The 23,082-nt window shown below is 50.3% G+C and overlaps 1 long non-coding RNA gene across 1 annotated transcript; it reads left to right on the forward strand.

The window, feature by feature from the left end:
• Positions 1-1,217: 1,217 nt before the first annotated feature.
• On the forward strand, positions 1,218-21,812 carry LOC131506336 (uncharacterized). The gene is made up of 4 exons (XR_009258874.1): positions 1,218-1,322; positions 2,632-2,773; positions 19,554-19,740; positions 20,209-21,812. It is a non-coding gene; the product is annotated as an uncharacterized LOC131506336 (long non-coding RNA).
• The last annotated feature ends 1,270 nt before the right edge of the window (positions 21,813-23,082 follow it).

The raw sequence follows: 23,082 nt of genomic DNA on the forward strand, positions 1-23,082 counted from the left end.
AAACAGAGGAAGAGACCAGAGCGGGCTTTCTCCATCATGTGAGGACACAGCAAGAAGACACTGCCTGTGAACCAGGCTGCAGGACTTCCCCAGACACCTGACCTGCCGGCACCTTGACCTCAGACTTGCAGCCTCCACAGCTGAGAAACACGTCTGCTGTTCAGGCCTCCAGTCTGAAGCATTTTGTTACAGCAGCAGAGCGGGCGGACGGAGACACGGTCTGTGTGGCTTCCAGGTGGGGTGGGGGCGCCTGGAGGGGAGCGGGGCTTTGGCGCCGCTCTCTGGAAGCATCTGGGCACAGCTCTGCGCATAGGAGGATGCCCCCCAACGAGGAGGCGAATGAATGAGCTGCCACGTCAGGGATCCAACCACCCCCAAGGCCCCAAGCACCTCGCAGGTTGTTGCTTAACCTTAGGGTGTGATGGTTTCAGAACGTTCTACTCCGGAGGCAGCCCGGAACAAACCGGTGGTATTTTAGGGGGCGAGGAAAAGCCTCTATCCTTTATGTGATAAGAAAACCGCTATCAGGGGCGCCTGGGTGGCGCAGTCGGTTAAGCGTCCGACTTCAGCCAGGTCACGATCTCGCGGTCCGTGAGTTCGAGCCCCGCGTCGGGCTCTGGGCTGATGGCTCGGAGCCTGGAGCCTATTTCCGATTCTGGGTCTCCCTCTCTCTCTGCCCCTCCCCCGTTCATGCTCTGTCTCTCTCTGTCCCAAAAATAAATAAAAAACGTTAAAAAAAAAAAAAAAAAAAGAAAACCGCTATCAAAAGGCGATCAAAGTGAAGTGCAGGGCAGCTGAACCGTGCTTTCTTGATCCTGGTCTCCAGGCCTTGCTGGTTTTCCCTGTGGGCGGAGCTTGTTAGGGGCACAGCCCGCTGGAGCCCCGCCGCCGCTCAGCGCGGCCCCGGTGGAAAGTCACAGCAGCGCCCCCGGAAGGACGGTCTGCAAGGTCTGCACGGTTTGCACGAGGAAGGTGGCGACCCCGGGCAGGCTCCGGCTCTGAGGGATTTACAGCTAGCCTCGTAAACACCGCGCCCGAGCCCTCCAGGGACCCCAGAGGCACAAGCAGCCCGGGGCTTCCTGCGGGGGGCGCTGCGGCCCGAAATGCCCGGGTGCAAAACAAGACCCAGTAGCGACTTCCGATGCCGCCCTGGGACAGAAAGCTGCGGGTCTCACGGGCCCCTCTTGGGAGCGCCCGAGTTCTCGTGCACTTTGCGGGGGTGGGGGTGGGGCTGTGCTGATTTTCACCGAGAACATTCCACTTCCGGTGTCCCACGCATTATTTCGGCGCCCTATTGTTTCCCAGACCGGCCTCCAGATTTGGTGCGTTTGTATTTGGCGCGTTTTCTGCAAATCTTTTCTAGATTTGATGGCCCTTCTGGCTTCTCTCCCGCGGCCCTCCCGGGAAGGGGGAGGGGGGCGGTCACACACTCCCCCGGGTCGGGCCCCAGCTGGTGCGGCGCAGAGAGGCGTCCCTGTGGCTATCGGCCGCTTGAGGCTGCATATGAGCTGGGAATTAGATAAAGTAGACGTTTATCCACGTCCCTCAGCCAGGAGTTCAAATCCAAAGATGCACAGAGCAAATCGAAGTTACGGGCAGGGGTCTGTGTTAACGCAAACTGGTCCTGCCTCAGCCCCCCACTTGGGTGGGGACAGCACTGTAGACCCAGTGGGCCCGGGTCTTCGGTTCTGCCTTGGGACCTACTTTACAGAGAAGCTGTGGATGCAAGGCCCGGGCTTGACCTGCGGGGATTTGTGTCTGCCCGCATCCCACATCCCTCCGGGTTCCCTCCTGCCTCCCAGCTGCTGCCAGAACAGAGCCAGAGTTTTCCATCGGCCTAGCTCTGCGCAGAGCCCTGCACACTGCGGGGAGACGATGGGGTTAGCGTCCCTGATGGTCTGGTCACTAAATCTCCCAGGTCCATCCTCCAGAGGCCGGGTCAGTAGGTCTGAGAGGATCCCAGAAACTCTCTGCCTTAAACACCTGCCAGGTGAATCTGAGCCAGGCTGTGTGGACAAGGGGCAATGGCTCCCAGTGGTAAGCAGGAGTTGGCCTGTGTGTGGCCACCCCACATTTTCTGCCACAGCCACCCACGTTCATAATCTCGTGCACCAGTGACCTGGGCCAGCTCTTCCTCTGAGGATACAGTGGCCGCCTTGGGGTGGCACAGGCTTTCATCTCTCAGGAGGAGACTGGTTGTTGCAAGGACAACCGGTTTGGGTCCTGCTGACATGTGGTGGACTGTGCAAGATACCTAGAAATAGGTATTTCTGCTTTCTGTTTGGACACCAGGGGTAAGATATTCGCTGGAAATATAAAGCAAAGGGACAGTTTCAGACAGCTGCAAAGAGGAGAATCACAGAGAGCCTGGCCTTTGAGTCCTGTGATGGATGGGGTTTTCAGAGGCAGGGGACTCGGAGGAGACAAGCCTCAGCCATCCCCCTTGCAGTCGTGCCTTTGTTTTCACAGAACAGTGGAGAATCATGCCCCAGAAAGCACACGGTGAGGTCTGAAGAAGGTCTTGGGAAGAAAAGCATTATGGAATATAACTCAAACAGGGTTAGGGGCCCACATATAATCTGCAACAGATCATAATTCTTAGGGTTGCTATTAAAATGTGCTTATTTCCAGGTTGAATGAAGCTGGCATAGACAGGAAAGTTTGAGGTGTGGAGTTTCGCTCCCGTGTCCTGTGGTGACGTAAGCGTGGACCTCCGGCTCTGGGCAAGAGTGTCTCCAAGTTTTGCTGGCCTCATCAGCAGCATGGGGAAGAGGTAAACAGTTCCCTCCCTGCTGGGTTGTTGGAGGGATCAGGTGAAACACTGCATTATGTCTGACACATGTAACAAGTGCTTGATAAATATTTGCCACCTGAAAACAGTATAACTCGTTGAAAGAAGTCCAAAGAAATCAGTGCAAATGTTAAGCTGGTATGTTTTCCTATGAATGGAAAACCATCATCTTTAGGCTAAAACCAAACAAAAAAACCCCAAGTTGTATTTTCCTTTTTGGCTGGGTTTTCCATTAAAAAAAATTCTTCCTAAACGTAAACAAGCAAATGAACTAAAGGAAATTTACAATTGTGGGTTGTCATTAAATTGCAAGGCCCCCCCTTGGGACCGGGTAGAAGCCCATTGCTCCATACCTCTGGCCCGCAGAGTTATTCAAGGATGCTCTTCCCGCGACTGGACAAAACGATGCAGGCCGATTTTCCATGTGTGACGTCTACCGTGCTCTGGGGATGGTTCCCACTGGCCACTGACCAATCTGAGGTGACTGCTTTCTTTCCACATGGAAAAACTGCATCTACTGGGAGAGATCAGAGTCCCGGAGTCCTTTGCGTCTCATGATGTCAGAAGCATTTCCCTAGTCCATTTCCCTAGAGTCTGACCACCAGGAGCACTGACCCTGTTTTAAACATGAAAGTCCGTCTGACATGACTAGAATTTTCCCCGACCACAGCCATTCGACTCAAGTTGGAACGCACTGGTAGTGTGGGTGTTCCTCGTTCGTACCAGGGCCCCTGCTCAGAGGATGAGTAGGAATTAGCCTTTGCACGGACACCATGCTGCCCTCAAGGGTATTTACCAACTGTATGGTCTTGAGATATTCTTCCTTTCCAGTTTCTGGGTATTCATCTGTAAAATGAGGCAATAGAAGCCAACAGGGTTAGCGTGTGAGGAATAAAACCCCGGAATATGAAGGTTTGTTATACAACGCTGGATGTGTAAATACTAAGTGAATAGTATTTACATATTCACTCATGTATGTATGAGTATGTAGTAGGGGAAGGGCTGATATGTTGGTAAGGTTAGGATTGCAAAAGGTTTGTGGAAACTGTGAGAAAAAATTTTCAGTATGTTGGTGAATATATGTCAAATGCTCCCACTTATCTGAAGGAGAGATCCGGCAAATACATCAGTGTGGGTACAGGAGGAATTAGTCTGTTTCCTAAAGACTTCTGGAAAAGTCTCAAAAAACCTTACATGCCTGTTGCTTTTTAAGAATGGTGATGGCAATAGGTTTCCCCCTACAAAGCTGTTGCGGATTGTACTGTGTGTGTTGGGAGTAACAGAAGACCCACAGGGATACCAGGGACACCAGGGGTAAGGGACTAAGGGACGAGGCCAGTGACAACCACACCATGGCACAAACCTAGAAGAAGACCAATTGAGTCCCATTGGGCTTGGTGTGAGTTTCCACCTGATACGGGTCCGCCATGTCGAATGGGAGCAAACAACCCCATCGAATCCTCTTTGTGGATTCCTATAACATGAGGGTGAACCCTGAGAAGCAGGTGCACTTGACTTAGGCTGTATTCCAGATTGTGGGGAATCTCTGCACCACTTCTGCAAGCGTCTGGCTGTGCTCCCTGGTCTCAGAAAACAAGTAGGAGTAGTGTCCTTGTAAGAAGGGACACGAGAGAGCACACTTTCTCTTTCTTTCTGCCTCTCCACACACAAACACGCATGCACGCACACACCCACGCAGAGAAAGGCCATGTGAGCACACAGCAAGAAGGCAGCTCTCTGCAAGCCAGGAAGACAGCCTTACTAGAAACCGAATCAGCCAGAACCTTGATCTTGCACTTGCAGCTTCCAGAACTGCGAGGAATACATTTTCGTTGTTTAAGCCCCCAGCCTCTGCCGTGGTATTTTGGTACAGCAGTCCTAGGAAGCAGTTTAACCGGTCGTATCAATCAGGGCCTGCTCCAATGACCTCATTTTAACTTGATCACCTCTGTGAAGACTCTATCGCCAAATCAGGTCACATTCTGAGGGACTAGAAGTTGGACTTTGACATATGTATTTCAGGGAAACGGTTCAGCCTATAACCTAATATGGGAGCTAAGAATACCTACTTCACTGGCTTGCTTTGAATACTAAACATGTGTATAAAGCACCTGACACAGAGTAGGCCCTCAATGGCGGTGGCTTTTATTATAATAACTGCCAGTCAACATCTCGCTGATACTCTTTTTTTTTTTTTTTTAATGTTTATTTATTTTGGACAGAGAGAGAGACAGAGTGTGAGCAGGGGAGGGGCAGAGAGAGAGGGAGACACAGAATCCGAAGCAGGCTCCAGGCTCTGAGCTGTCGGCACAGAGCCTGATGTGGGGCCCAAATTCATGAACTGTGAGATCATGACCTGAGCTGAAGTCAGACCCTTAGCTAACTGAGCCACCCAGGTGCCCCTTGGTGATACTAATAATACTACTAATAAAAAAGACTACTACTAATAAATTATAAATAATATATAATATAATATATAGTTAATAATAATAAAGCTTCCAGTGCCCTCCTCTTTGCTCTGTTACCTGGGTTGGGGGGTTTCGAGCCGAGGACCATATGGTCTGCACACTCCTGGAGGAGGCCATCCAGGGAGTGGGGCGTGTTGAACCTGGGCGGTGGACCCTGCGTTGAGCCTGGCACTGGCCTGCTCCCCGTCGTAAATGCTCTGGGAATGTTGGCCTCCCCAAAAGACTGCTAACAACAGCCTACCTCTCTTTTTTTCCTTATTGACTTGTCAAAATTATGGTAAAAAATACACAAATTTACCATCCTAACCATTTGTAAGGGTACAGTTCAGTGGCATTAAGCGCATTCCCATTGTTATTCAGCCATCCAGCCTCCAGAACTTTCTGGTCTTCCCAGACTGAAACTCTGTCCCAGTGAAATCCTAACTCCCCAGGCCCTGGAAGCCTCCGCTCTATTTTCTGTCTCTATCAGTTTGGCTCCTCTAGGGGCCTCACGTGAGTGCAGTCAGGTCACGCGGCTTTTACCCTTAAGTGACTGGCTCGGTTCACCTCGCATAACGTCCCCAGGACTTATCTGTGCTGTTGGCGGTGTCAGGATCCCATTCCTTGTTTGGAGACTCATTGATACTCCCTGGTATGGGGTATGGCCGCACCGCATTCCCCGCACCGCCTTGGGTGGTTTCTATCTCTTGGCTGTCTTTATCTGTCCTAAGACCTCACTCTTCCCCACACCCGCGTGCCCTAGGGCACTTCCTCCTTGTCATTCATCGTCATGTGTGGTTACTACTCTAGAGTTGCCATTTATAAATCATGCCTTTTCCCCTAAAACTTACTTTGGCTCATGGGACCGAAAAAGGACAAAAAACACAGGCAGGATCACCATGGCCGTCGTAAGCAGAGTTCTCTGTCCGGGAGATGGCAGCTGGGTGCAGGTGTGTGGGGTGACCAGCCTCTCCGGCATCCCCTGTCCAGTTTTATATATCAAATCTGAAAGCTTCACTACGGGAAAGTTTTCTGCAGCCTAGTAGTTTTCCACACTGACGCTGAGGCCAGCTGCAAGGGGTAGGAATTACCGGCTGACTTGGCTCAGTTCACCTGGTTTTGTTTCAGGAAATGACCCTTTTTTTTTTTCAAGAGGTCAAGAGCCACCCACCCGGTGCTCGCTGGCAGGCGGGAGGTGAGCAGGGCGGGCCACGGGGACTCCCCTTCCAGGTTCAGGGTGCAGCCCGCAGGTGGGGCCCCCGGGGTCACCCTCTGTCCGCGCACTGGCAGGTGACCACCGCCCTGAGCACCTGCCTGGCGTTGCCCCCCCTCTGGCATCTGGGCCGTGCCCACCATGTCCCCCCACCCCCCTGGGGCTCTGGCCCTTCCCACCTCGCGGGGCCCCAGGAGGGCAGCTCTAGACCAGCCGTGGTACCCCGAGTCCACAGTGTGATGCCACCGGGAAGTCTTCCCGACAGGCCACTGCGTTTCCTCTTCCTTAATCACACCCCCTACTCGCGCTTCCTTCTCCACCTGCTGGCAAAGTCAGTTCCTTTCCTGCTGTTGATGCCTCTTGGATGTTTGTGGGCCATGAGGGCATTCCCTTCCCTCTTGTCCGTCCGCTGTAGTGACATTCCGCACTTGGGCTGGCCCTGCCTTTCTTCCTCCATCAGTCCCTCCTCCCTCACCACCGCTGCCCTTTGACCTGTCCCTGTGGCGCACGTTCACACCACAACACACACTCACACGCACGCGCTCGCACCCCCGAACACACTCATACCGACACAACCAGCAAACACACGCTCACACCCAAACACATTCACACCCCCAACACACAACCAACACAGGCAAACGCGTGCGCTCGCACCCGAACACACTCGCACTCAAACACACGCGCTTACAACTGAGCACGCTCACAATCCTAACAACTCAAACACGTGTTCACACCCGAACACACGTGTTCACGCTTGAACACACATGCCCCAGCACACAACTAACACTCAAACACACGTACTCACACCTGAACACATCCATGCGCACTCACACGAGCTCCCTCTCTCACACCAGCTCACACTTACACCCCACAGGGATCTGCGCTTCCCTGCTCTCTCCCTCCATGACACACACTGCCCTCTGTGTTTCTGTCTGTTCACCTGCCCCTGACCAGGCCGCGGAAAGCCAGGGAGAAGAGTGGTGTGGCCCAGCCAGCTGGGAGCCATCTTGTCCAGCAGACAGATTTCTAAAGGCACCCTTCCTCCCGATGTCTTAACTCACCCCCAGCATGAAATAACTATTCTTATGGCTCTGCAATGGGAGAAGCACTACGCATGGGTAGTTCGCTCTGGAACAACCATGCGAAGCCAGTGCCTGCCCGCCATCTGGCTTTTTGTTTAACTGAGCTCAGTCAACAACTTAGCCAACTCCTCCTACATCTCAGAAGCCGACCTAGTTTACTACCAGTCAGACAGCCTTTCTCCGCCCTGGAGGGGCTAACAGTCTAGTTATATGCGAGTATAGGAGTCGGAGTCCACAGATGAATGACTACATTGTTACCCACTGTAGTGAGTGCTCCTCAAGGAGAACTCCCGGCCCCTCACCTCTTTCTTCTCAATGGTGTCTGCCTTCCAGCTCAGACATTTATGCCGGCCACACCCTCAGAGCCATCCCTCCAGAATCTCAACGCCCACTACTGCACATTTCAGCCGTCACGTTCTTGCTCTGGGGCTTGCTTGCTCCAGTGCCCCCATTCCTGCCGTCTCTTGACACTGGGGACCTGGGGACCTGCAGTCCTTCCCTGGAGTGCCTTTCCTCGCTTTCCTCCCCACCACCCAGCAGAGATGCACCATTGATCACTTCGTGGCTGCCTCCCAGGCATCTCCAGCTCCCCTGTCACTCTGCTTTGTCCCTCTTGGCAAAGTCAAGGTCCTGAGTCAATGCAACTTGCGCTTGGCTGCAGGAAACTGCATTGTATGGTGACTATCCTCCTCAAGGTCTTGGTCATACTCCTCAAATGTGCCCTGAGGCGGCCCAGATCCGTTTTCTTGTGTTGTGTCCTCTGAACGTGCTGTCAGTACATTCAAATGGCTCCCCTCCGTCCCCACTGAGATGCGTAATAAACACGACACTGGGAAACCAGATGGAGGTTTGATGCAGAGACAGGTGATGTCAATGAATACTTAGGTGTGCACCTTTCTTTAAATCTTAACCATGTATTATGTGTGTAGAGTGTAGGATACAGTTCTCTTGGCTGATCATTTGTATTTATGTATTTAGCATTATATCCTTGTGTTGCAAATGGCAGGATCTCTTTTGTTGTATGGCTGATTAATATTTGGATAAATACCCAGAAGTGCATTACTGGATCATAGGGTAGTTCTATTTTTAATGTTTTGAGGAACCTCCAGACTGTGTTCCAGGGTGGCTACACCAGTTTGCATTCCCACCAGCAGGGCACACGGGTTCTCTTTTCTCCACATCATCACCAATACTTGTGATTTCTTATCTTTTTGATCCTAGCCATTCTGACTGCTGTGGGGTGGTAGTTCATATGGTTTGGATTTGCGTTTCCCTGATGATGAGGGCTGTTGAGCGTCTTTTCACGTGCTTGTTGGCCATCTATATGTCTTCTTTGGAAAAAATGTCTATTCAGATCTCTGCCCATTTTTATTTAACTTTTTAAAGTTGATTTATTTTGAAAGAGAGACAGTGCACACACAGGAGGGGCAGAGAGAGAGAGAGGGAGAGAGAGAATCACAAGCAGTCTCTGTGCTGACAGCATGAGCCTGACATGGGGCTTGGTCTTACACACTGTGAGATCATGACCTGAGCCAAAATCAAGAGGCACTTAACCGACTGAGCTGCCCAGGTGCCCCTGCCCATGTTTAAATCAGATTTTTTCTTTGCTGTTGAGTTGCATGAGTTCCCTTTAGACCACGTCTAACCATGTAGTTCAGCGGCATTAAATACATTCTGTGTCAACATCACTATTTTCCCCTTTTAAATAGAACTTGTTTTCCCCTTTTAAATAGACATTATGTTTTAGAGTAGTTTTAGGTTCACAGCAAAATTGAGCAGAGGGCACTAAATTCCCATGTACCCTCTGCCCTGCCACGTGCACTGCCTCCCCCATTACCATCACCCCCCACCAGAGTGGGGCACTGGCTACAACTGATGGACCTACAGTGACATGTCCTAATCACGGCGAGTCCACAGTTTACGTTAGAGTTCACTCTGGCCGTTGCACACTTTATGGGTTTGGACAAGGGCATAATGATATGTATCCATCATTATAATATCATACAGGGTGTTTTTACTGGTCTAAAACTCCCCTGTGTTGCACCTATTCATTCCTCCTTCTACCCCTGGAAACCTCTGACCTTCTCACTCTGTCCATAGTTTTGCTTTTTCCAGAATGTTATATAGTTGGAATCATTCAGTATGTAGTCTTCCCAGATTGACTTCTTTCCCTTGGTGATATGCATTTAAGATTCCCCGAGGTCTTCCCATGGCTTGATAGCCCTCTCCGGAAGTTTTTCATCATCCAGAATTGAAAATCTGTACAGCTTAAGTTTCTTAACTGACATAAATTTGATCAAGAAATAACCTCTGAAAAGCTCTGCTGCCCAGTGCTACATTGAGGTGTCATTACGGACCAAATGACATGGATCTTTAATTTCATATTATTTTACTTTTTATGTTTTTTAAGTTTATTTATTTATTTTGAGAGAGAGGGTGTGTGGGAGCTGGGGAGGAGCAGAGAGGGAGAGAGGGAATCCCAAGCAGGCTCCATGTTGTTAGCACAGAGCCCAACGTAGGGATTGAAATCACGAGCGCTGAGATCATGAACTGAGCAGAAATCAAGAGTTGGACACTTAAACGACTGAGCCACCCAGGTGCCCCTGGATCCTTTGTTTTAATACCCCAAGTAGCTCTTATGTTTTACTGAATCATTTACAACAGAGAACATGACGTGTGATGTCAGGAGTGCCCTCCTCCTCTCAAGGTGCCCTCTCTACCTCCTGTCCCCCCTCTTTCCTCCTCCTCTCTGCCATCCCACTTCCTGGCTCCTTCTTTTATGAAAAGCACTGATAGGATGGTATTAGGTGTGCTAGGTTATTATGGTAACAGACAAACAACGAAAGACAAAAACTCTCAGAACTTAGGACTAAAAGTTTTTTCTTGCTCAGTCTGCCTGTCTGGCTGGACTGGCAGGTGTCCCTGCTTTTGGAAATTCCTGAGGGGTCTAGACTTATGGGGGCCCCATTGGAACATGTGTTCCCATGATCACTGCACCAGGAAAGGGAAAGTAGATGGAGACACGGCAACTTGAAACTCCCACCTAGAAGTGACACACATCAGATGCTTTCGCATTTCACGGGGCAGAGCACGTACATGGCCATGCTTTACGTCAAAAGGGACATAGTTCCATGTGACCGAAAGGAGAGGAGAACCAGAACATTTGTACAAAGCCCTAATGACTATCATAAGGAGAATAGATTGCATTAAAACCATTTTGTATATAAGCATTTTTTGGGGATGCAGATAACCGAATCTTTGTCTAAAATCTCAACTTTCCAATTGCCCAAGTATTTACACATCTAATACAGCCTTTGTTTGAAGCATAGCCTTGTGACAGGCTGGGTCTAACGCTTTTTCCCAGTGTAAGCAGCATCATCGGAAGCCAATGCTTGCAGGTGAGCTGGTCCATTTGTGGGCACCAGGCGGCTTCAGCCGGGGCTGGCAGGATCCCTCAGAGTGTTTTAAAGAATCAGTACGGCATGATAAGTAAAGCCAAGAGGAGGTGTAGGCTATCTGGGACCTTGTGCAGGGAAGTGAATGTGTGCATCATCAGTGGGTGATGAGGCTTTGCAGAGGGCCGTGCGTGTGTCTGGGGAAAATGGGGTGACAGGGGGCCATGAGGAGGTGCGTGGGGTTGGTGAGGAAAGAGGGGCAAATGGTCAGATGGAGCTAGGTTCTGTTTGTGACTCTGACAACTACCAGCTTAGGACCCTTGTTTTCCATAAACAGCAGTTTCATTATCTAGAAAATGAGGACACTATGACAAACTGAAGTAAATTGAGACGAGGCATGTATGTGCTTAGCACAGTGCTTGGGTCAGTAAACTATAGCTACGATTATGATTTAATGTCACAGACAGCCACGACCTGATTCTAGGTGGCTCTAGTCCCTATAGCCTGTATAAGGTAGCCCTCTGCCACACCCCCACCGCCTCCCAAAAGACCCCATAACTGAGGGAGAAGTTCTGATTGCTCCAGTCCCCTCTTCCCGTCCCCCAGGGAGATTCATGAACGCTCCCCTTGAGTTCAAGCCAAGAACCACCCCCATCTTGGCCATGCGAAGTTTTTCCTTGTACACCAGCCCCATGCCCCACCAGGGGCCATGTGATGGGGTTCCACTGCTCCAGCTTTCCATTTTCCGGGCCAAGATGAATTGACAAGAACTCCCAAGACACTGCGAAAAGAGCGGCCACACAGCGCTACACCTAAGAGCTTTGGTGGCCACAGGGCAGGATGCACATTGAGGGGCTATTGGAAAGACGCGAGGAAAGGGTCCACACCTGCACTAACACTTACTTGAGATGCCTCCTGCGTCCGTGGAGCTCAGAGTAATTGCTTCCTGGCCGCTCCCGCCACCTGCTTTGGGCGAGCTCTGCGACAGCCTCTCCTCCAGGGCTCCCAGCTGATACCGTTCTTCCTGAGGTGCTCCCTCCCAGCCAGCCTGTTCCAGTGGAAGCCCACGCCTCTGCCAGGGGCATGTCTGCCTTGGATTTTGTGAGAAGGAGTCCAAGGTGCATGTGTGTGGATGTCTGGCTGAGGTTCCGGGCCCCACAGGGGCTTTTAAACTGGGGTGTGGAGGAAAATGGGGCTCCACCTGCCCAGAGTGAGACCGGTTGATGGAAGAACTGAGTATCCAGATCCATCAAGGGCACTGAGGAGGCATGGACACCGGTCTTGTGTGTGACAAAGTGGGGCTGTGGTGGGAGGGTCACCGGGCACGGCTGTGTGAGTGGTATTTCGCAGCAGGCGTCTGGGAAAGAGGGAGTCCAACCCAACCCAGATCGGGGAGCCCTGTCTTGACCTGTATGAGGGGGGCCATGAGGGCTGGTGGTGGCTGGGACTGGAGCCCGCCGTGCTGTGGGGGCAGGGGGCCGTGGAAGGGGAGAAGCTGATGTCCAGCACGAGGTTCACTGCCACAGTAGTTCAACCAAGTTTCTTTCTTTTGTTCTTTGCGTTGTTTTGTTTTGTTTTGTTTTTGCCACTGGCATTTATTATGAGTCTAAAATGCCAAACACCACGGTAGGCACTTTACTTGCATGATGTCCCTGCACAGCAGCTGTTAGGTTAGACCCACTCGATGGATGAGGAGACTGAGGCCCCAGGTCGGTAACCTGGCCACAGCCATCAGCAGGATGGCTTGAGTCGAGAGCTAAGAACTTTGGTTTGCATTTGTCTGCTCCTCCCCACCCCCACATGGAGGCCTCCCGATCAATGATGTATTTTACTTTCCTCCCCACCTTTGTAGTAGACATTAAATCAATTTTCAAATAAAAATAACATCTTTCTGTGGGATGGGAAAAGCATAAAGAGAGTATCTTGAAAATTGCTAAATGTCCCAGAGACAGTATTGCAAACAGCCTCATTATACGGTGTGGCACAAAGTGTTGTGGTTTCTCTTATTAGGATGCTGTAAACATGTCCTAGAACTGACGTTTCCTTTTACTGCCTAAGGACTGACCCGGAGATGGGTGGGAAAGGAAAGGAAGAAAGGACTTCTCTGACTAGCTCTCCAGACAGAGGCTATCCAAGGTGTCTGCATGGGTGTCTGTGCTGCATCCAGACAGGAATCAACCTCACTGAAGGAGAATTGGTTAAATAAAGGAAAAATGAAGAGTGAATGAGTGAATGAATGAAAAGGTGGTAAGGACCAGAGTAATTGCTTCTGGAAGAATCTTTTTTTTTTTTTTTTACTTTTTTAAAAGTTTATTTATTTATTCTAGAGGGGTGGGGGAAAAAGAGAGGGAGGGAGGGAGAATCCCAAGCAGGTTCCACACTGCTAGTTCAGAGCCCAGTGCAGGGCTTGAACTCAAAAATTGCAAGATCGTGACCTGAGCTGAAGTCAAGAGTCTGACGCTTAACCGACAGAGCCGCCCAGGCGCCCTGCTTCTGGAGGAATCTTGACCCTAACTGTCAACTGGATTCTAGTGCATCTGTTACCTTTTCTACGGGACAAACCTATAGGGCCTCTTTAACTTTAGAAGGGAGCCAGAACGATGGAATTGATAGGCGTACTGACCGGCCCTCCCGAAGGAAAACTGTATGCTGTTTAAAGAACGCTATGAATATGAACAAACCAATGATTGGATGCTAAGTTACTTCAAAATGTCTTTTGCCTCAGCCCTTTTCCGCGCTGTTGGAGACACACTGGGGAGGTCTGTGTGCACTGCTTTCACGATTCCTGCAGGAAGGACTCCCCATTTCAAAAGCAAGCCCCCAAAGTGGAAGCAGGGAGCCTGTGCCCTTCATTGCATTGTGGAAGAGAAGGGGCCAGGGCGTCACGTCCAGGGATGAGGTGTAGGGGCGGGAGGCACTGACCCAGGGCGGCTTGTGGGGAGTGAAGAAGTGTCCCAGCTCGCAGGGCAGCCCTGGGGCCGGTGCAGAAAATCAGCCCAAGTGGGAGCGGAAGGAGGGGGACCAGCTGAGCTGTGGGTGAGGGAGAGAGCGAGTTGTTAGGTGGTCCTGGGATGGGGAGGGGCATGGGAGAGGGGAGCTCTGAATGGGAAAGTAGTTCAGGGCTCTGATCCCGAGCCCACCTTCACTCCTGTGACTCTGGGAGGAGAGTGTCACCTGTACTCACCCTTCAGCCTAGCAAGGAGAGCTGAGATCTCGTCTAGATCAGACACAGCCTGCGTGCCGGTGGCGGCTGCCACAGTCTGGGAGAGCGCTGGCAATGGACGCAGAGGCTGGGGTTGAGCCGCAGGGGGTGAGGCATGGGGGTGGAGAAGGGGGGAGTCGAGGAGGGAGTGGGGTGAGAGAAGGGTGTAGGGCAGTCCTTCTTAGTGGAGAACACTCAGATGCGCTTGGGACCTTAGGGGAGGCATCTAGAGAGAGAGAAGCAGGGTCACTTGTGGAGGAAGGGCAGGAGGAAGCAGGAAGGGGTGAAGCACCAGAGGGGGAGATGGGTTTTTGTAAGGAGGAGGGACAATTCAAACCCTTTATAGTGGGAAGACCTGGGACTCAAGGAGGTTCCTCACACGGACGTTCTGTGTTCCCTCCAGAGGAAGGTGTTGGGGTAAATGGCGTGGCCAGCGTCACAGGGACTGAGGGGCGGGGAGTCCAGCATTTTCAAGAAAGCACAAAGATCCTCACTTGGAATCAAGAGGGTGAATTTATAGTGAAGTTGGTTGTCTGCTCTGCTGCTTTTCTCCAGGAGCCTAGAGAATGGTTCCTAGGGCTCCAGGATAAGGTTCACAGTTGCCATTCCCTGTCTGGCACTTCCCAGTCAGTGTCAGCGGGCTGTGATGGCCGGATGAGGAGGGAGGGGCCCGGTGTCCTCGGCAGCAGGTGCACACTCCCTCAAGCCACGGGGACCTGCAGTCAGTGTCAGGGGCTTTCTCCCCAGGGTCTGGAGGCCTCCCTCATTTTGGGTTCATCATGAAAAACAGGAATAGCCTAGGTCTCATCACCATTTCACTGCAGAGTCGAAGGCACTAAAAAAGTCAATCTGTTTAGGAAACATGTATTGAGCACCTAGGGTATTCCAGGCATGGTTCTAAGCCCTGGGGATTAGAAGCGGGTGCTGTCAGTGCAGACCCCGATGCGGGCTCATCTCACAGACCTTGAGATAATGACCTGAGCCAAAATCAAGAGTCGGATGCCTAACCGACTGAGCCGCCCGGGTTCCCCTGTGGATGCTTCTGAAACCCGCTTCTCTGAGTGCGCAACAGGGGTCCCTCGTGGAGCAGAAACGCATTTAAGAAGTTAGCTTAATTTTCAGTCGGGAGCGTGTCATCACCGCTGGCCTCTGGCCAGTGTTTCTGCCCCCGCTCAGTGAGGAAGCTGCTTTCTGTGTGATCCGAATTGGTCCGTGCAGTGGCTTTGACCCGCGTCCTGCCTTCAGCTCAGCCTTCTGGATGGAAAGGGCAGAGACGGGTGGGGTCATTGCTGTGTGGGAGAAACCAGCCATCCTGTGCTGAGTCAGCACCTGTTGCTGAAGACACTGCAAGACCGGTGCTCAACCCCTATAACCTTTTGCCTCTTGTTGAGCCAGAGCCTTTTCAAATGTTCCAGAACTCTCTCTAGGCAGAAAGAATGCGCCCGCAGCCCTCATCAGGGCAGTCCCCAACAGGACAGTTGGTTGAAAGCAGGAATCCGTGGAAATGGGGTCACCTTCCCAGTGCACGTGGTAACGGGGCCCGTGGGGGGCCGTCTGCAGTGAGGGTACCCGTGGGGAGCCTGTCTGGGTCTGAGGTGTAACGCGAGCGTCCAGGTCTCAGCCGGAGCAGCGGTCTGCCCGGCTGGGGGTGAGGATGTGGAGGAGGCTGGGGCAGCAAGTCAGGGCCCCGGGGATACACCACGCTGCCCGCTGGCCCCCCTGCAGCGCCCGCCCTGGACTGCCTCTAATCTGGGGGGGGGTGCCCCCTGGAGCTCCTCCCGGGGCTGACGTTTCTCCCGGGGCTGGAAGACTTCCCTCGGTGTGCCTGTGTGACGCTGAAAACGTCCCGGGTCCCAAACGAGGTGAAAGGGAAGCAGGCCCAGCCGAGACCTGTTAGTCCTTCTTACGGCCCCGCCTCTGCGGGCCACCTGCAGCACAATGTCCCCGGGCCCTCCGACCCCTGGGAGGGCCCGGGGAGTCTGCTTCTGTGGACACTTGCTGAAGACAAATGGTCACCCGTGGCACTTTCCTGGGCGCCCTCGGTGAGACACCGGTTTCTATTCGGTGGGTGTTTTCCTTGGTCTTTCGCCAAACACGGCTTTCCCGGAGGTGGAGCAAACCAATTTGTTAACAATTGTCATAAAATGAGGCCAGAGGAGGGGAGGGAGAAGAATCTAGAGGCAAAACCCTTAAGACAAGGACCACAGGCGGAGTGAGAGGCTCTGGTCCAGGCACTCCCTTTGCCTCCGTGCTTGGCCCTGAGTCCGACACACCCTCCTGCCCCTCGGGGCCTCCTCCACCAGGAAGTCTCCCTGCTGTTCTCCATTGTATTACCCGCTCTCTTTATTACCCCGTAGGACATGACCTCCATATCATTGTCATTTTGATTTGTTTTTATGTTTCTTCGTATGGTGCAACCCTGCTTCAAAGTGCCCTGCTCCTGAGCCATCAGGACATTTTTGTTTCCTTGTTTTATTTTTTTTAATGGAGTTCATTTTTTTTAGAGCAATGAGACATTGCTTGATTCCATTCAATCATAGCAAAATTGAATGGAAGGTGGAGAGATTTCCCACTTAGCCCCTGTCCCCCTCACTCGGCCTCCCCCAATATCCACATCCTGAACCACAGTGGTACAGTTGTTGTGATCGATGAACTTCCATTGATTGGCGCGTCATTATCACCCAGAATCCGTAGTCCATATCAGCATTCGTTCTTGGTGTTGTGCATTCTGTGGGTTTGCACAAGTGCCTAACGACACGTATACACCATTGTGATATCACACAGAGTCTTTTCACTGCCCTAAAAAGCCCTCTGTGCTCGTCTATGCCTCCCTTCCCCCAGCTGCAAATCTTCTTACTGTCTCCATAGTTTTGCCTTTTCTAGAATGTCAGATAGTTGGAATGATACAGTGTGTAGCCTTTTCACATTGGCTTCTTTCACTTAGTAACACGTCTTTAAGTTTCCTCCGTGTTTTCATGCTTTGGGAGCTTGTTTCTTTTCAGCACTTAATGCTCTTTCGTTGTCTGGATGGACCTGTTTATTTATCCATCACCTAGTATGGGGTATCTTGATTGCATCCAAGTTTTGGCAGTTATAAGGCTCCTGTCCACCTCCATGTGCAGAGGTATGCGTGGACATAAGTTTTTTTTTTTTTTTAATTTTTTTAACGTTTATTTATTTTTGAGACAGAGAACGACAGAGCATGAACAGGGGAGGGACAGAGAGAGAGGGAGACACAGAATCTGAAGCAGGCTCCAGGCTCTGAGCCATCAGCCCAGAGCCCGACGCGGGGCTCGAACCCACAGACCGTGAGATCGTGACCTGAGCTGAAGTCGGCTGCTTAACCGACCGAGCCACCCAGGCGCCCCTAAGTTTTTAAGTCCTTTGGGTAAATACCCATTGCCGGGTCACATGGTAAGAGCATGTTTAATGTGTAAGAAATTGCCAAACTGTCTTCCAAAGGGGCTGCAGAGTTTGCATCCCCACGGGCTGTGAGCGAGAGTTCGTGTTTCTCCACGTCTTCCCCAGCATTTGGTGTTCTCAGTGCTTCCAGATTCTGGCCGTTCTCACAGGTGTGCAGTGGGGTGTTCATAGTCGCATTTCCCTGATGACAGACGATGTGGAGGGTCTTGTCCTGTGCTCATTGGCCATCAGGGCATCTTTTCCCCCATGCAATGACAGACACACGACAGCCACCACCAGAACTGAGTATGGGCCTCGTTCCCGAGTTCCTTATTTCTGAAATGAGGATGAGCGCTTCCCGCAGGCAGAGCACGTCTGTCCTGTCTGCTACAGTGGGCCCAGTGGGGTAAGTAAGAGCCATACCTGCTGTGGGATCACAGAGAGACTGCTTCACCAACCTGAGCCTCAAGCTCTTCATCTGGGAAATGGGAGATGAATAGGACCTACTTTGAGAGAGTTTCCAGCGGTAAATGTGCTAGTACATATAATGTAGCTCAGAGCCTCTCACACGGGCAACGCTCAGGAAAGATTAGCTGTCAACAATGATTAATTGCTTTTCGGAAGCACGGCGACGTTCCATTAGTCCAAAGAAGGCCTGAGCTGGGACAGACCAGCTGGTATTCTCTGACACGAAGAAACATGAAACCAAGCAAGCAGAGTGGTTTCTTGCATTGTTTTCTTATGGATATTTTTTCTAAAATGGGTGCCTAGGAGCTTTTGGGTAATGGATAGGTAGAAAAGGTTAAAACAAAACAACCATGCCATGGAGACAGCTCAGTAAACTTTAAGTCCCCAAGCAAGTGTCTGCTGGGAAAACACAGTTGCGATTTAAGAATTAAATTTAGAGATTAAGAGGAATTAGCTAGTTTTGGGATGTCACCCAGGAGTCAGGCTCAAATGTCAGCAAAGGGGTCAGCTGGTTAACGGAAGACTGGTCTCTATGCCACTCAGTCATTTTCGCGACTCCGCTCAAGGTCAGTGCTGGCCTGGCCTCCTTCCTCACACCATTAACACGACAATTAATGAAATACTGGAACAGGGCCCAGACGAAACACTTGTTTAGAACACTTCCTCTCCACTTCACCGGCACAAACATCTATTCTGGGTTTGGGCTATTTTCCAACGTGGGTTACATGATGATAAACAAGTTGTTTTACTTTAATTAATTAATTATTTATTATTATTTTTTTTTTTTTGGTAAGTGCAATTTTAACTGGGTACTTTGCAAAACACAATTTAAAAAAAAGTTATTTGAAGAAACTATTGAGCGGAAAAGTTAGAGACGTAAAGAATTGCATGTGGCTATAAAAATGTTTTCCACTAAGCTCTGTTTATTCCTTGGCATTTGAAAAGACCTGCTTGGACACGTTTCTGACCAGAAGTATGCATTTCCCACAGATTTGGGGGTTTTCTTATGTAGACGGTCAATAATTATCCATCTTGTTTTAAGGACAAAAATGGAAAGTGAAAAGTTCAAGAAATCAATTAGCTGGCTTGAATTTGCTGAGGAATTCAGAACAACGTTCATGGCTGAAATTTACAAAGTAAATCAACATAATATGAAGAAGTAAATTAACCCAGAATGACACAATGCAAGGATGGTTCCCATGTAACCTCATAAATTTCCTGCTTGATGGATTTCAAGTCTCTGATTTCTAATAAAATTCTCATGAGAATGTGGTATTGCTCCATAAAAACTCCTGAACTCTCCCCATGAGAAACGGCTAGTTTATAAGGGCACATGGGTTCACGGCTGTGGTTTATTTATTAAAAATTTCTCAGTAAATATATCACGGTCCAGTGGATAGCGCCCCGTGATTGTGGAGGGGCTGTGTGTCATTTCTGCTGCTCCCAAAGTATGAAGAAAAACAAGAAGAAGCATGTCAGGAACTCTCTGAACCAGAAAAAAAGAAAAAGAAAAAACCCACAGCACTGTAACCTTTTTTTTTTTTTTTTTCCAGGAGAAAGTTCTATGAGATCTGCTCCTTGACTTTACCTTTGGTCCACAAAGACCCCGTAGGATTTTCACATTTGTCTTAGGAAAGTCTGAACACGCCTGCCAGATGGTTGACAGTGAGCCCCCACAAGACACAGAATGGAGGCTTGGTGTGGTCCTGGTCCCTGCACGGGGCACACAAAAGTTGCCAAGTGGGTATTGCAAGTTTTGAGGGACTTCAAATATCTCAGAGAAAAGATGTGTAACTACACATAGTCACAAAGATAATGAGTTCATGGCTTACTCACTTCTCTTCACCCGGAAAAATAATGTACGCTAAATGCTGTGTTTTTAATCTGGGCCAAATACTTGGCTGAAAGCTCTCTGGGTCTTATCCTACTTGATTCTACACACAGTCCTAATATGTAGGCTGTTACTGGCACCCTTGTTTTAGAGAGAGGGATGCTTTGCACAGAAAGGGGAAGCTGCTGATGTCACGGACCTCACGAGGAAGGGAGCAGGGATTCAAACCCAGGGAGACCGACTGAATGCCGATATACTAACAACCAGACTAGACTTTGAGGGATTTGCCCCTTCCCCCCAGGGAGGGTGGTGTAGGTCTTGAGGACCTTTCAAGATTGCACCCTACTCATCTAGGATTCTCCTCAAACAATCCACAGGTTCCAAGCTCCCACTGGCAAAGCACCAGGAACGAGTTACAAAGTGTGCTGAACTTCCCATGGAGGGGCCACATCTGATCTTCAGAGCAAGCCTCTGCCCCTTCCTCCCACCGGATTCCAATATCCAAGAGTCAGACCTTATGTTTCCAGCCCCTGGTGTGTAGAGGTGCTTGATTAAATCTTTTGATAAGAATTAAGTTTTGGTCCATCACTGAGAAGAGAGCATAATTAACAGGCTTTAAAAAAAAAAATAGGCTGCTTGTTAGAGCAGTTTTAGATTCACAGTAACATTGAGGGGACAGTACAGAGTGCTCCCTCACCCCTGCACCGGTTATGGCTGATGAACCTGCACGGATCCACCATCATCACCCAGAGTCCATAGTTCACGCCAGGGCTCACTCTTGGTGGTGTGCATTCCGTGGGGTTCGACAACTGTAGAAGGACATGCGTGCACCAGACGGTATCATTCAGAATAGTTCCACTGCCCTACCAGTTCTCTGTGCTCTGCCTTCTAACGCTTCCCCACCCAGCCCCTGGCAACCACTGCTCTTACTGTCTCCGTTCTTTCGCCTTTTCTAGAAGGTCATATAGTTGGAATCATTCAGTACATAGCCTTTTCAGATTGGCTTCTTTCGCTTAGTGATTTGCACTTAAGGTTCCTCCTTGTCTGGTCACGGCTTGATAGGTCATTTCCCTTCAGTGCTGAGTATTATTAGTCCGTTGTCTAAGGAGAGCATAATTTTCATCTCATAGAAATGAAAAGCACTCCCTAGATCCATGGAATTTGTACTGAACGTCGGAGCCAGACCCAGCACAGAACTGCTGGCACATCCAGGATCCACTGCCCCTAAAGAGACACAGAAAATAATTTTTTCCCCCTGAATGGCAATAGCGATGGGATCCTGACCCATAGGTCCCCATGATAAAAAGCAGCCCATGTGGGCCTGTCATCTGAAGTGCGAACTAGCTATTATGTATACGGTCCAGTCTCAAGGACCGTCATGCTTAGCTTCATGAATAAAGCGCTTGCGGGAAATTGCACTTCTAGGTATTTATCCGAAGGATACAGGTGTGCTGATTCAGGGGGCACATGCACCCCAATGTTTATAGCAGCACTATCGACAATAACCAAAGTATGGAAAGAGCCCAAATATCCATCGACAGACGAATGGATAAAGAAGATGTGGTGCATACATACGATGGGATACTACTTGACGATCAAAAAGGATGAAATCCTGCCATTTGCAACAACGTGGATGGAACTGGAGTGTATTATATGCTAAGGGAAAGAAGTCAGAGAAAGAGAAGTAACATATGATTCACTCATATGTGGAATTTAAGGAAAACAGATGAACACAGGGGAAGGAAAGATAAAATAAGATAAAAACGGAGAGGAAGGCAAAGCATAAGAGACTCAAATATAGAGAACAAACAGGGTTGCTGGAGGGGAGGTGGGGGGGGAAGGTCTGAATGGGTGATGGACACTAAGGAGGGCACTTGTTGGGATGAGCACTGGGTGTTATATGTGAGCAAGGAGTCACTGGATTCTACTGAAATCATTATTACACTGTATGTTAAATAACTTGGATTTAAATAAAAAGAAAGACATTTGCTGGATATCTCACGAATGCTGACTTCCAAGTTAAGGGCACTTGCTATCGAAATTGGAGATTTGTCATATTCCTTTAAGGGGAATGTATAACCGCATTTGAACAGGTCCCTATCTCAATAAACCCTTAAGCACACGACTTGAACCAGGACAGGTCCCCAGCTTGCTGAGAAAATGCAGGAGGCGCTGTCTGTGCCAAGCGTTCACAAGCTCGGGGTACAGTCCCCGTGGGGTGTTTGTGTGTGTGACCAAGAGTAACGAACTGATAAATCAACCACCCAAGCTTACACTTGAAATAGGACAGGAGGTGGAGAACTGGATACGACACCGGGCCCCCCCCCCCCCCCCCCCCCCCCCCCCCCCCCCCCGGGCTGGACTACCGGGACGCCGAGTCCCCGTCGGGATGGAGGGGCAACAGCGCCACCTGCCGGGCCCACGCGGCCCTGCGCCACACGGCGAGCGCGCCTGCAGCTGGGGGCTCAGGGGGCCCGCTTGAAATCCCAGCTTCAAGTACTCTCTCTACGCTCTGCCCAGAGCTGGGAATTAGGCGACATTACAATGGCATCAGGTGCTCAATTAAAACGTGAGTGTGAAGTGTGCTCCGCTCGTAATATCGGCCTATGCTAATTGCCACCGCAGAATGTCTCCATCGGGAACGCCAGCCAGGTCCCCAGCCGCTCAGGGCCTTAACCTGTCAGCGAGCTGTTCATTCCTACCCAGGACCGGCTCCTTGGAACTCGTGTGGGTGAGGGTGAGTGTTGTCATAAGTGAGAGACGAAGGCATTTGTCTATTTATTTCAAAACTAGGTCAAAAGTAAGCCACCTTGAGCTTTTAGCTGACAGGTGTTTAAAATGAATGACTCAAAACCCTGAAAGTTTTCGTAGCCTGACAAAATTCAACCTGGACCCTTGCCCACCTAACTCCATTACTCAAATTAATCACATTACTTCTTGGCTGCTGGGGAAAAATATATATTGACCTCCAAATTCTTCAGACATTTGAGAATGGTGAGTGGGGTCCTAATACAAGTAAAACTTTCTTTTTATCGTCCACTTCAAAATGGCTGTGATTTAAATTTTTTTTAATGCTTATTTATTTTTGAGAGAGAGAGAGAGAGCATGAGCCGGGGAGGGGCACAGACAGAGGGAGACACAGACCTGAAGCAGGCTCCCGGCTCCGAGCTGTCAGCACAAAACTCAAGAACCATGAGATCATGGGCCGAAGTCGGACGCTTAACCGACGGAGCCACCCAGGTGCCCCTTCA

The sequence above is a fragment of the Neofelis nebulosa genome, chromosome 3 (assembly GCF_028018385.1).
Source record: "Neofelis nebulosa isolate mNeoNeb1 chromosome 3, mNeoNeb1.pri, whole genome shotgun sequence".
In the NCBI taxonomy this organism is placed as follows: Eukaryota; Metazoa; Chordata; class Mammalia; order Carnivora; family Felidae; genus Neofelis; species Neofelis nebulosa.